At 45.7% G+C, this 12,460-nt stretch overlaps 1 protein-coding gene across 1 annotated transcript in view; it reads right to left on the reverse strand.

Moving 5' to 3' along the window:
- Nucleotides 1-4,132, reverse strand: part of TOPBP1 (DNA topoisomerase II binding protein 1) — a 287,854-nt gene extending 283,722 nt beyond the window's left edge. Inside the window, exon 1 of the mRNA XM_069211909.1 lies at nt 4,014-4,132. The gene's annotated coding sequence lies outside the window, so the exon portion shown is untranslated. The remainder of the gene's footprint in view (nt 1-4,013) is intronic.
- Nucleotides 4,133-12,460: the final 8,328 nt, after the last annotated feature.

Below are 12,460 nucleotides of genomic sequence, written 5' to 3' on the forward strand. Positions count from 1 at the left end.
AACAATGAGTATGTGACGGTTTTCCAGGTGCTGACTGGAAGCCATATAAAAATCTTCTTCAGCATCTTCAGGATATGGAAGCATGAGGCAGTGAGGGTGTTAACTTGGGGGGTCATGTTGAGTTTGCTGTTGATGGCGATCTTGAGGTTCTTGGCATGGGTGGCGGGTGTGAGTGTTGGCCCTAGCTCTGTTGTCCACCATAAGATCCCGATTTCAGTCTTGTCAATGTTCAGCTTTAGCCAGTTGGTCTTCATCCAGTGGGTGATTTCAGTCATGCAGGCATGGAACTTGGTCAGGGTACTAGGAGTGTTGCCCATGAAGGAGAGAAAGAGTTGTGTGCCACTGGCGTGGGAGAGGATGTTGATGTGAGAGAGGATGATGCTGGCTAGATGGATCATGTATGCGATAAAGAGAGTTGGGCTCAGGGAGGATCCTTCAGAACTCCGCAGTGCGGGCATCCGAGGTGTATGGTGCTAGGCTGGCTGACTGGGTCTTTCCAATAAGGAAGGAGCAGATCCATCTCAGTGCGTGTCCTCTTCCACTTCGTTCCTAGTACATGGGGTGCATTTGTTCAGCAGTAGGCAGTGCCTTTGCTTTTTTTTAAATGCACAGCTACTGCACATTCCACCAATTCTAATTCTTGTCCTTTAGGCATCCTTTTACTCAGCCAAAAACCATCTCTGTCTGGCGCATGCTGCCGGATCACTTTGCCGTCTCGGATTATGCAATCTTTTTTGTGTACATCCGCTGCCCTTATGGCCAGGCTAGTAGTCTGTAGCTGCAGTCCTATTTACAATTATAATTAGCTTGTCTTTCTCTCACATAACTTCACCCACAACACTGTCAGGCACTGCAGCCTATGACACGATAACCACAATTCAGTGGTCATCACGCATGTTATGAAAACACTTCCCCACATGATTCAAAACAAAACCATTAACCTTCAAACCACACAACATCCATAGCGTAGCTTGCTATCCCGTGATGGTAAGCCTTTCAACATCCCACAGAGATGAAGGAATCTCTGTACAATTGCTAAAATACAATACTGGTCAGCAGCACAGCTTTTAATAGAAGTGGGGTGTCTTAAGTGGACCGGGTCCTTGCAATGCTTAGCACCTATGCAGTAAAGAAACGGGTCGTTAGGCATGTGAAAATTGGACTCTCTGGGGACAAAGCAAGAAAATTCAGAAGGGAGGATTAAGGAACAATTGGTTAATACTCATTGTCAGTTTTATTTCAGGTAATTAAGAGTCTTGTTTGGACAAAGGTGTGATAGGACACTGCCAACCACTCCGAACATACACCGTGACCATACACTCCAGTGTAGCCAAACAATGATACAGTACAATAGCCAATCCTGTCTTCATATCCAGGAATGAAAACGACATCAGCAACAAACTGAAAACTGAACAGTCTTCTAGGATTCAAACCCATCAGGTGCAGATTACAAGAGACACAGAATATAGAATTTGTTTATACATTTTACATCAATAAATGTAAGTCATGCATATCAAACCATCAGTACGTACAGTAGAATCTGTGGTCAACTCCCATACTTGATGAATAGTCATGCACTGCACAGAATAAGATACCACTAGGGTGAGGACTATTTACTTCTCTGTCCTAGAACGAGGTGTCAAAGCATCCACCATTAACCTAATGCCTTAAATCATAGATAAAGGCTACTTTGTCAATTTCTGAGCAGAGTAGCAGAAAATACATGCTTGTCTCTTTCCTCCGAAAGATACAATCACAACAGTCACTTCCTTCTTAAAGCCTTCCTTGCGTACATGGTCAAATTTCATAAAGATTCGAGATCATTAAAATACAGCCTCCAGATCATTTAATTAAGAGAGTTTTAACCATCTTTGGGCAAAAACGCTGAAGTTTGTAATTATCTCTTTCCCACCAAAAGTACTGTCACAATATTCACTTACTTGCTGAAGCCTTTCACACATAGAAATTATACATTTTGCATCAATGAAAGTTAATAGTCATACAACTAAACCTCCAGCGTATTCGATTTGATCTATGGTTCATTCCAAAACCTTAAAGTGGCCACACTACACAGACGAAGGACGACAGAGCTAAAGATTAATTGATTGTTATACTAAAACCTAGTTCCCCCACAGTTTGATATCCTACTTAAAGCACTCAGAAGTATGATCTATACTGCTCACTGAAAATATAGGGAAATATGCTAGTGGTCTTTACGGAACCACAAAAAGACCAGTAGTGCTGCACAAGAGACAGTGAAGGCAGGATAATGCTGCCTGCTCTACTTCTAAATTCTTTTCACATACCAGCTTCACATAAATAAATTAGCCAGTTTGAAATTGTTCTGAAATATTCCAGATATCAGTTAAGTAACAGGTGATCACTTTAGTAACAAGAGAGAGGCGGGTGTAGTGCCAGGCGAGAAAGAAAGGTGGTAACAAGAGAAAGACAGTAACCTGCAAGTACCTTTTCATGTCCAATGTTGGTCTTCCTGAGAATTTGTCATAAAACAATGACAACGCTGCCCTCATCCTACTGGATCTTTCTGCAGCCTTCGACACCGTCTCCAAACCCACTGTTATCCAACAACTGCACAAAACCAGCATTCAAGGTCCCACACTTTCCTAGATTTGCTCCTTCTTGGCAGGCTGTTCCCAGTTGGTCAGCCTGGCCACCCTCAATTCAGACACATCAACCTCATCTGCGAGATCCATAAGGAGACACACTCAACCCCACTCTGTTCAACGCCTACAAGACCCCACTTGTGAGCATCATCAGTGCCCATGGAATCAACATCATGTCCAATGCAGACCACACACAGCTCATACTCTTTCTCTCCGAGACGTCAAACACCTGTTCTCTGCCTCCATGACCGAGGTCGCCAGATGGATGATAACTAACTGCCTCAAGCTCAAAACAAGCTCAACACTGAGAAAACAGAAGTAATTAACTTTGTCAAAGAAAACTCACTCTGGGATCCTACCTACAGAATTTGACCCCACCTATTTAAATAGCTTCAAATGGATCCCCACCTTACAGAACCGTTACCCAAGCCTCTTCACCAGCAATCTAGACTACGGCAATGCACTGTATGCTGAAATCAACGCTCAACTGATCAGAAGACTCTAGACCATACAAAACTCTTAGGCCAGGCTCACCCTTCCACCCTGCACGTAAAAGAACTCCACTGGCTCACAATCCACAAATGAGCACGCTTCAATCTCCTCACGCATACTTACAAAGCATTTGTCCCACGTACCTCAACAACTGCATAAACTTCTACAAACCTACCAGACACCTCCGCTCAGCTTGAATCCTACTCGCACACCCACGTCTAGATCTGGAAGCTGTGCTTTCTCCAACCTTGCTCCTAAATCCTGGAAAGACCTTACCCCTGCACATGAGATCCTCCTCCTCAATTCTTAGATTCCGCAACAAATTGAAGACGAGCCTCCTCACTTAGCCCTGATCCTCTGTCAACCCATACAGCTGCTGCTTCAGTTCCAGGCTACCCTCCCGGTTAGTTGCGCGCTATACAAATACACATATAACATATGTGAAATTAGGGCAATTTATTAAGAGGAGCATTAGAGACCTGCTACCAGTCAGCGGGTGTACCCTGGGGTAAACTTACATAATGTGGTTATATATGCATTAAACATGGCAGTTGCATTTAACTAGTGGCAATGTATCGGACGTCAAGTAAATGAACCGCCTTTACATGTCATCTCTGTCAGAAAAGCAGAGATTAGAAACATAATTTCTCAATAAAAATTAATGACACCTCAGGAAATAACAGAGCGGCTTTTCTTAGCCGGAAATGAACGAATACAGAGAAAGAAGGCAGTTCAAGGTCCCCGAACCAAACATTTTGCACCCCCTGGTACAAAGAGCTAGGCAGCTATGTCTGTGTACATGCCAGCAACCCACTTGTTCAACAACACTTCAGCCAAGACCCGCCTGCGACACAGCCCTCCCAAATTCGGCTAAAGCTAGCCATAATTTTTGCTCACCTCCCGTCTCCCAGCGGATTATTAAAATTCCAACTATCTTTGAATTGCTTTCTCTTCCAAAAAATACTTCAAAAATATCGGGAAAGGAGTGGGAGAACGAGAGCCAATCAGAAAACTAGTGCATACTGAGTGACATGCTAGGGGCGGGTGGCATTTGCGGCAACATCGCATCACGCTGCTTGCAATTGGGTAGAAACGAGAAGGATCCGCCCAGTGAAAAGACGCACCGACCGACCCGGAAATGACTGCCCAGCCGCTCGAGAAGTATCCTTTAGTTGTCCGGAAGTAATGTCTCAGCAACAAGCGGCCCGCAGTCGATGCATACTCTATTTTGCACGTTGTGACTGTGTTGATGTTGACATCGTTTATGACTGACTTCGGAAGTTTATTACTGGGCAGGCATAAGCCGCTCCGTTTGCCCGCAGAGAGTTTAAGGGGCTCAACATCTTGTGAAGCCAATTGGTCACGGGAATCCCAGAAGTAATGTCATTGGCGTTGTCAAAATCAGTGTCTTTTAGCCATGTTTAGCATTGGTCCGTCTAATAGTTAATCTTTGGACGATGTTTCAAGGTGCTCAAAAACTGGGAGGATATGCAGCAGTAGGTGCTTAAGCGCCTTAAAAGGTAATTGTACAATATAACTCTCCCTTGTTTGACTGGAATGGGGCACATGCAAAACCAGTCTCTCGGGATAGCTGAACACATCCGAGGTTGGTTCACTTTTATTAATTCTAGATCGTAGACCATTTCACAATGATAATATAGGAAAACAATTGTGAAATGGCAATTATAATACACTCTAGTTGATAAGCCGTGACTGTATTTAAATAATTACCTCTTCTTTCATGAAACTTAGATATGTGAAATATGGATGGGAAATCTCGCTGAACAAGAACTTGTCCTTGTCATATGGTGGGGTTGCAATCCACAAAAACACACTTCACACCATAGCAGATCATTCCAATAAGTACAATTTCATGCAACGTCACACAGGTCCACGCCACTCAATTCAGCTCCACACCAAGCCACATATATCAACTACACAGCACTATTCCACAAAACACCACATACCTCCAATCCACAACACAATACTCCACTTCATGCCACAAAATTTAACAGCACAACACATAATTCAACTGCACAGCATTCCAATACACAACACCATTCCTCATAATGAACTTCGTAACTCACAGTTTCACTCTATATAATTCCATTACACGTAATACCATTTAATTACTATCCACATAATTCTACAGCACACCAGGCAACCGATTTCTATTACACAATTCCACGCCACACAATTCCACAACAAACTATTCCAATACAATACATCTCTCCCTCGCATTTCCACCAACAACACACTTTCATCCCCTTTCATCTCGCCCTCACACTCCCACCTCACCTCTCAACTTGCAATCCCATTGCCCCCTCTCATCCTCCCTCACACTACCTATCTCCTCTCTTTAATACCTGTTCACACATGCTACCTTCCTGTACCTCCATGCACTGTGCACTAGTCCACCACTCACTGTGGGAGGCTGGCCTGGCTTATAGTGGGTACTTGCACCTTGTGCCAGGTCCAGTTATCCCTTATTAGTAGAATAGAGGTGTTCCAGCAGCTTAGGCTGATAGAGGTAGCTATAGCAGAGCAGCTTAGGCTGAACTAGGAGACATGCAAAGCTCCTACTATACCACTTAAATCACTTAGCACTATATCATAAGAAAACACAATACTCAGAGTTACTAAAAATAAAGGTACTTTATTTTAGTGACAATATGCCAAAAGTATCTCAGAGGATATACTCCCTTAGGAGGTAAGTAATATACACAAAATACAAAATATACACACACAAACCATATCAGGTAAGTAAACAGTTAGAAAAGTAGTGCAAAAACTGTAGAACACAATAGAATGCAATAGGGAGAAAAAGGCCTAGGGGCAACACAAACCATATTCTCCAAAAGTGGAATGCGAACCACAAATGGACCCCAGGCCTAGTGTAGTGTGTAGAGGGACGCTGGGAGTGTAAGGAAACACTAAGGGTGTCCAAGATACCCCACCCCAAGACCCTGAAAAGTAGGAGTAAAGTTGCCCTACTACCCCAGAAAGACAGAAAAGTCGAGATAGGGGATTCTGCAAGGACAACAACTGACTGCAAAGCACTGAAGATGGATTCCTGGACCTGAGGACCTGTAAAGGAAGGGGACCAAGTCCAAGAGTCACGCAAGTGTCCGGCGGGGTAGGAGCCCACTAAACCCCGGATGAAGGTGCAAAAGGGCTGCCTCCGGGTGGAAGAAGCCGAAGATTCTGCAACAACGGAAGGTGCCAGGAACTTCTCCTTTGGTCAGAAGATGTCCCACGGCGTGCTTGAGGTTATTTCACGCAGGCTGCAGTGGAAGTCCTGTGTAAGATTTGTCTGAGCTCCCTATGGGTGGCAAAAGAAATGCTGCAGCCCATAGGGATCTCCTGGAACCCCTATACCCTGGGTACCTAGGTACCATATACTAGGGAATTATAAGGGTGTTCCAGTGTGCCAATCAGAATTGGTAAAATTAGTCACTAGCCTGCAGTGACAATTTTAAAAGCAGAGAGAGCATAAACATTGAGGTTCTGGTTAGCAGAGCCTCAGTGATACAGTTAGGCACCACACAGGGAACACATACAGGGCATACTTCATGAGCACTGGGATCCTGGCTAGCAGGATCCCAGTGACACATAGGCAAAAACAAACATACATAGGGTAAAAATGGGAGTAACCTGCCAGGCAAGATGGTACTTTCCTACACTCACTTCCACACAGAGGGAGTAGTGGGGGGGGCAAGTCCAGCCCCAATGACTGAGATGCTGCAGTCGGAGTCCCCTGAAACCTCCCTGTCGTCTACACCGGCTATATTCCAAGCAGAGGTGGGTCCTTCCGACCCATCGCCTTAACCACCTTGGACATAGGAACCTAATCTCTGCAATTGAGTACCATTCTGCCTGCTAACTGTTACTCAGTTGTTACTCTAAGCCATTTCCCGTCATGGAATGGGTGAGGGGAGTGGAGTCCCCTTGATCAGGGCTCAACAGTTGCTTGAATGCACTGGGTTGATGTCCTCCTTTTCCTCAAGTATTTGAAACAATCTGTCAGGCGAAGCATCCGTATATTGATGGGGGAGTTCTCTAATCATATGCTTTAGACCTTCTCCAGAGTTTTAAAATGTTTACTATAAGGGTGACAGATGCTTCTAGGGAGAAAGTATGGGGAGAGGGAGAATGGGGGGAAGGGGTACTGTTCCATTAGGTAAGGTTGTTATTACCTGTTTTTTGCTTTTAGCTTGTACAGTATACAGTTGTGTGAATACTGCTAACCAAATTCACAACTATGTGCATCAAATCATTTACTGTGTTGCTGTAAATGTTGAGGCATATGTGAACGTTTGTCATGGGAGGATGACTCTTAGACACAGGGCATCCCCCAAGGCTCCATGCAACTATCCCATTCTTCGAATGATATCAATGAACTCATGGAACGTTAACGGTCTATTGGACTGCATTAAAAGAGCTGCAGTCTTACGCTACATTAAAAGATACACATTAACAGTGGTTTTGCTAGAAGAAACCCACGTAATGGGGTCCAAATGCTGTTTTCTAGGATGCTTTGGATACAATAGGGTTTTCCAATTGTAGGAGGCTGGCCTGGTTTGTAGTGGGTACCTAAGGTACTTACACCTTATACCAGCTCCAGTTATCCATTATTAGTAAAATGTAGTCAGTGTCTAGAAGCCAGGCTCTCTAGGGGTAGTGTGAATGAGCAGCCAAGGCCTAACTAGGATACTTACAAAGCTCATGCAATACCACTGTAGTCACACAGTACTCACACACATGAAAGAAAATACTCAGTGTTACAAAAATAAAGATACTGTATTTTGGTGACACAAATGCCAAAAATACCTTAGGGACTATACTCACTTAGGAGTCAAGTAATATACACAATATATACACTAGAATGCAGTAATAGATGTAAAAACAGTTAGAAAACAGTGCAAATAGTGAAAATCACCATAATTAGAAATGAGCCTAGGGGGAACACAAACCATATACTAAAATAGTGAAATGCAAAAGTCGGTTTCCCACCTAGGCAAGTGTAGTGTGTAGAGGGGCGCTGGGAATGTAAGAGAACACCAAAGGTAAGTAATATAACCCATCCCAGAGCAGGAATAAATCACAGTAAGTTTCCTAGAACACACAAGAACATGTGATAGAAGATTTTGCAAGACCCAGAAGAGACTACAAGACACCAACAATGGATTCCCAGACCTGACAACCTGTGGAAGAAGGGGACCAAGGCTAAGAAGCACTGAAAAGTCCAGGGAGAATATGAGCCCCTTCTAACCCAGATGAAGGTGCAAAAGAACCACTGGTGAAGAAGAACAGTCACTACTGCACCCAAGAAGATGAATACGCGTTCCTGGTTGGTGCAGATGATGTCCCACTCCGGATGAATGATTGCAGTCTGGTTTGCGTAACTGGATTCCGCCAACAAACATTGGCACACGCAAAGCTCGTGGTTAGCAGAAAATGGCATTGCCTGGGACCAGGAGGGACCTGGTGGCCTCTACCCAGGAGAGGGATACAGAGGGGGCTCTCAGCAACTCAGAGAGCCCTCAGAAGCCCAGGCATCACGCACAGGAATCCCACAGCATGGAGACAAAGAAGGTGCAAAAGGAGGCTCACACAGCACTACACAAAGGGATCCCATGCTGCCGGAGAACCACTCAGGAAGCTGTGTGTCACAGGATAGAGTGCTGGAGGCTGGAGCTGTACGGAGAACTTCATGGAGGGATGCCAACAAGCCTTGGCAACTGCAAAATACGCGGTGCACGGGGTTACTGTCTTGCATGGGGAGGCAAGCTCTTATCTCCACCAAAGTTGGACAGCTGGACTTCAGGACCGTTGGGACCACTTCAGTCCACCACCCATGTTGCTGGATCCACGCACTTCTTCAGGAGAGGGGACCCAAGCCACCGGTTGTTGCTGCAGAGGGGTGCCTGCTGAAGCAGAGAAGTGACTCCTTTCCTTCAGTGGAGATTCCTTTATTCTTCTGGTGCAGGCTGAAGACTGGCTGTCCTCTGAGGATGCCCAACCTGGAAACTGTTGCAGTTGCTTGCAGGAGCTGAAGATACAATGTTGCAGAAGTCGTCTTTGCTTCTGTGTTGCAGTTTGTAGATTTCCTGGAAGGTCCAGAGGCAGTTTCGTCAGTACAAAGTGAAGTAAAGGATGCAGAGTATTTCTGCTGTCTTGCAATCCGAATCTGAGGAAACACCCAGGAGAGAGACCCTAAATAGACCTGAAAGAGGGATTGGTCAGGTAAGCACCAATCAGGGGAGGGCTCCGACGACACCTGCTGGCACTGGCCACTCAGATGCTCCCAGAGTGCCCTGCCAATTTGGAATCCAAGATGGCAAAGCCCAGGGACACTCTGGAGGAACTCTGAGCACCCCCCCCCCTGGGGTGATGATGGACAGGGGAGTAGTCACTCCCCTTTCCTTTGTACAGTTTTGCACCAGAGCAGGGACTGGGGGTCCCTGAACCGGTGTAGACTGGATTATGGAAGGAGTGCACCATCTGTGCCCTTCAAAGCATTTCCAGAGGCTCTGGGAGGCTACCCCTCCCATGCCTGTAACACCTATTTCCAAAGATAGAGGGTGTAACACCCATGTCCCAAAGGAAATTCTTTGTTCTGCCTTCCTGGGCGTGAGCTGCTTGAGCAACAAGAGGGCAGAAACCTGTCTGTGAGGTGGCAGCAGCTAGGGCTGCCTGGAAAGCCTCAGAAGGCTGGTATGGTAGTACTCGCTGTCCACTGTGGAGCCCCCAGAGTGTGTGGAATTACACAACCAATGCTAGAATCAGCATTCGGTTATAATTCCAAGATGTTAGACACCTTACATGGCCATATTCAGAGTTACCATTGTGAAGCTGGACATACGTATTGACCTATGTCCAGTGAACGTGTAAAATGGTGTCCCGCACTCACGAAGTCCTGGAAAATGGTCCTGGATGACATGGGCCCACCTCTGCTAGTGCAGGGGTGCCCTCACACATAGGTGCTCTGTACCCAGCCTTCAGGGTTGGAAGGCCTGGTATATGGGTGACTTATAAGTGACCTGGTGCAGTGTAAATGGCTGTGAAATGGTGCGTACACCATTTCACACAGGCTGCAGTGGCAGTCCTGTAGAAGCCTTTGCATGGGCTCCCTATGGGTGGAAAAAGTAATCCTGCAGCCCATAGGGATCCCCTGGAACCTCAATGCCCTGGATACCTAGGAACCATAAACTAGGGGGTTATTATGGGGCACCAGTATGCCAATTATGAGTGGAATACTGTTTTAACAGTATCCATCAACCTAATGTAAAGGGGAGAGATCATAAGCACTGTGGTTCTGGTTAGCAGGATCCCAGTGACACAGTCAATCACACTGACAAACAGGCCAAAGTTGGGTTAACCATGCTAGAAAGAGGCTACTTTCTCTCAACACTCAGGCTTTGTACGTGGCTCAAGAGGGATGGTCCTATTGCGGCACACATCTCTCCCGTTGACAGCGACAAAAATCCATGTAGACCTCCAAGGGAGATACATAGGCATAGAAGGCCAAATGGCGGCCAGGCAATATAATCTGGTGTCTTGTTACATTCCCCGCATCTTCTGTAGCCCACATTGAAGGTCCGTAGGTCCCTCCTGGCATCCTTCCCGCTGGGGCTAACACTAGTGGGTGGAGACTTTAATGCAGTCCCGGATCCGCTCTGGGACACTTCAGAGGAGCCTAGCCCCAGCCGCCCTGCCTGCTCAGCGTGTCTAAAGACCTGGGTTGACTCTATGGGTCTCTGTGACGAATGGCGGGTCTGGCACACCAAAGCCCCTCACCAGTCCGCAGCCCATCACACTGAGGCATGCATAGACCTCTTATGATTAACGGCAACAGATCTGATGAATCTGCGCTCTGTTCGCATACTTCCTAGGGGCATATTGGGCCATGCACCGCAGGCACAACAACCGACCTGGAGATTTAGTGCATGGTACCTGAAGTCCCCTGATTGTGCCGCATTTGTTGGGGGGGAGCATCAGGCCTTTTTTCTCGGCAATGAGGACTCAGTTGAATCTAAAATGACGCTGTGGGCAGCATGCAAACCTTCAGTGAGATGTATAATTAAAAGGTATGTATGGCGACAAGAGCGGAAGGAACAGTGCATCACCTTAGAAAAGAGGATGGTTGTTTTAGACAGGCAGGCCCGGTGGTAAGACACACAGGAGATGCAACATCAGTTGTCGTAGGCACAGACCGAATTGCGGCAAGTATCTCTCGAAGAAGCCAGACAATGTTGGCAGGCTTCCACTAGTAGAATTTATGGAGCAGGGGCTAAACCTGGTAAGTTATTATACTGGCTGGTGAGGCAAGCAGCTTCCGACAGAGTGGTGCCGACCATACGTGATCAAAATGGGGACTCTCAGGTAGAGCTGCTTGGAATAGATCAGACTTTTGCGACCTTCTACCAGAACCTGTATGCTCGGCACTCCTTATCACAATTAACGGAGGGAGAATCCATCATCTGGGACATCCCACTCTCACATGTCCTGCCCTATCTAGCCCAAGACTTGGTCCAGCTGCTAACAAGGGAAGAATTAGATGCACCTATCTCTGACCTTAAGGTAGGAAAAACAGCGGGATCTGACGGATAGCCAATAGAGTATTATAAAATGTTTTGCTCCATTCTGGCACCCCATCTTCTAAATGCATACGAAGAGGCACTGCAGAGTGGGTTGTTTACCTCTGAACGTGACTGTGCCACGACAGAGGTCCTCTCTAAGGAGGGGTTGCCCCGTGACAAATGTGCATCATATCGGCCAATCTCTCTCATCATTGCTGACATTAGAACATTGTTTTGCTTTACTTCTGACTGAGCCAAGAAATACATATTGAAAGGAGTAGAAAAGATTCTCGGGAATGTACTTCTTAATCTGAAGAAGACATTTATTATAGCTTTTTGCAAGGGTCGTGAAGGAAGGTTTGAATAGTAAAAAGTGTGCTTTCAAAATGTGCAACAACAACGTGAGACCATGAATATAAAAGTCTTAAATCTATAAACAGCAAATATATACAGGCAATGACACAAACACTTATATATTTATATATAGATATATATTCATATGCAATGCAAAGCAAATAATTAATACAAATTCATCACCGTAGGGCCTGCCAGATGCTTCATCTTTCTCATGCCAGCAAGAAGACAACCCCTGTTCGACTGCAACAAAGAGATCCTCACCCTCACAGGAAAATGTCAGGCATTTGACGTCCAATCCTGACCGAGGTCTCGGAATTCATCGCTACTGAGCAGGGCCATCTTTTTATATCTTAAACACCACGAGAGACCCTTCTAGAAAGCCCTCCCTCTCAGATGGAAATATAA

The sequence above is a fragment of the Pleurodeles waltl genome, chromosome 10 (assembly GCF_031143425.1).
Source record: "Pleurodeles waltl isolate 20211129_DDA chromosome 10, aPleWal1.hap1.20221129, whole genome shotgun sequence".
Classification (NCBI taxonomy): Eukaryota; Metazoa; Chordata; class Amphibia; order Caudata; family Salamandridae; genus Pleurodeles; species Pleurodeles waltl.